Source organism: Acanthisitta chloris, unplaced genomic scaffold, assembly GCF_000695815.1.
Source record: "Acanthisitta chloris isolate BGI_N310 unplaced genomic scaffold, ASM69581v1 scaffold9390, whole genome shotgun sequence".
Taxonomy (NCBI): Eukaryota; Metazoa; Chordata; class Aves; order Passeriformes; family Acanthisittidae; genus Acanthisitta; species Acanthisitta chloris.
In genome coordinates this window covers 6,192-8,526 of record NW_008653306.1, presented here as the reverse complement: position 1 = coordinate 8,526, position 2,335 = coordinate 6,192, and the positions used below count along the sequence as shown (strand labels likewise).

Here is a 2,335-nt window from a genome sequence, read left to right as displayed (position 1 = left end):
GAAGCCGTTTTCCCTTGGCTCCACAGGGGCTGCCATGTTAAATCACATTTGGATTCACAGTACAAGGCTGCTAAAATACCACCGCGGCGCCGATTGGCACATTTCAATGAAAACGCCATGGCCTCATTAGTAGAGTGGAAATTATGAGCTTGTCTTTGTATATATTTAAAAGCTTGCCTCTGAAACTACACTGGGCCAGGGCCAGGAATTCCTGGCTCCGAGCTCCTACCACTCGGCAGTTTGGGATCACTTTGCTCACACAGGTCAAGCGACCGCGCAGCCATCGACCCAGGAGAAAAGGCATTTAAAAAACACCCTGCAGGGAAAGGCACAGAGCAAGAGTTTGGACTAAACTCTCCTCCACGTCAGCTCTGTGCGAGCTGGTTAGTGATCCTAATGAAAGCACAGGTTGTAATTAAGAGGATGCAGGAATGTGGGTGTGTGTAATTTCATCCTGCTCCTGTTGCTCCCACCAGCAGTGGTGAGAGCATCCCAAAGTGCCGTTCCCTCTGGGGATGGACCACAAAATCCTTTGAAAGAAGGGGCAACCTCATGGAATAACATGGTTTTTGGGAGCTGCTCCTCTCAAGATGTGATTCTGCAAGACTCTATCAAGGAAAACTTTGGGCTCAACTCCCTACTTACCCGCACGGGTGCCGCAACGCAGCCAAGCCACGCAAACCCAACGTATCTGCCGAACGGCTACCGCGGTTTGGTGCCAGGGGTGCTGGAAAACAAGAGAAAAACACCCTAATATTGTACAAAAATCCAGAGGGAGAGAGAGGGAGAGGATGAAGACATTGTTTTCAAAGGCTTTGATTCGCAAAGAAATTGGTTCAGCTTTTGGTAACAGCACAGAGATTCCCTTTGAAAAACGCGGCGATGACGTTACGCAGCATGGGAAGAAAAGGGGGGGAGGCTCGGCTAATCCTCACAATTTTATAAGCATCTGAGACACTAATCCGTTGATCTCATTGAAAGGGATTAGAATTACTCCCTTGCCAGTAAATTTAAGAAGTTTTCTACCAGATGTAAACAAAAGCGAGGAGCAGCCCGCAGAGATGGCTGCCACACAGCGAGTCCTCACAGAGGAATCCATGCTGGGGCTGGTTTTGGGGCGAAGAAGGGGAATTTCCAGCCCAATGATGTGTCTGGAGTGATGTGGGTATCCAAGGTTAGCCTTGCTAGCTCATCCACCTGTAGCCTAAAGGCAGGATGCCATCCCAGGCGAGCAACCCGCCAGGGCATTGCAACCCATCTTTGGAGTCCAACTCTTAAGAGAACGATGCTCCAGCTAAAAAAAAAAAATCCACCCCAAAGCCCTGACTTGCTCTGCACTGGCATAGGAAAACATTATTTTAATAGCAAGAAGGAAGAGGGTAAACTTTTAAGCAGCAAATTGGGTATTTCACACAAAACCTAAGTTCTACCCAGCTTGGCAGCAGCCTTTGTCCGCACGGATTTGTGGCAAGGACCTGTGTTAATAAGGTGAGAAAATACAACACAGCGTCCTCGTGGAAACAGTCTGGGATCTGCTGCTACCCTCACAATGAATAATTCAGAATACTGAAGAATAAGTTATTCATAATCATTATTAATCTGGGTTTTGACAACAAGCGCAGTTTGCTCCTAAACTGGATGTTCCAGATCAGGACTGAAATAAACCAAACCTAAAGGAGGCAGCAGGCAGAAAGGATTCAGAGGATCCTTTGGTGAAGAAAAGCTGCTTTTGTTAGAAAACATAAGTTTTCTAAGACAGAAACTAAACTTCTGTTAGTGCTTCCTTCTTTTCACTTTTAAATTCCAGCCAAAAAAGAAACTGAAAGAGATTTACGTTCCAATCTTGGTGCAAACCAGGGCTCAATCTCAACAGTTTATGGAGATGCCTGATGAGATGGCAGCAGAATCCCTCTTCTCCAGCCCATTTCCATGGAATACCATGCAATTTTTAGTCCTTAGGCACAGAAGAATAGCCACTTGGCTTTGGGAAAACATTCACCATCCCCATGCAGCCCAACTCCCTGCAATACTCCCACTTCCAGCTTTAGTGTCCAAGGCTGGAATAAACCACTTGATGCCAGGCCCATCTCCAGCCCCATCCCTCTCACCTGGCTGCAACACATCCCAACCCCCTGCCATCACACCCTGACCCATTCCTCCTGCTGTATCAACACAGCTGCATGGGGAAGACACTGCAGGAGATGAGAGGAGAAGGGGAAGCTGGAGGGTGGTCAGAAGCACACGGCAACTCAGCACCCCCAGGCAAAGCTGCAGACAAGGACGTGATCCCCTTTTCCTGCTTTTACTCCCAAAGTTCTGCCCCCAAAAAATGTTC

The 2,335-nt window shown here is 47.8% G+C and overlaps 1 protein-coding gene across 1 annotated transcript in view; it reads right to left on the bottom strand.

The window, feature by feature from the left end:
* The window catches only part of RNF24 (ring finger protein 24), a gene marked incomplete at its 3' end in the record, with an annotated part of 18,996 nt that extends 18,307 nt beyond the window's left edge, over positions 1 to 689 (bottom strand). The window contains exon 1 of the mRNA XM_009080431.1: positions 646 to 689. The remainder of the gene's footprint in view (positions 1 to 645) is intronic.
* Between the last annotated feature and the right edge of the window lie 1,646 nt (positions 690 to 2,335).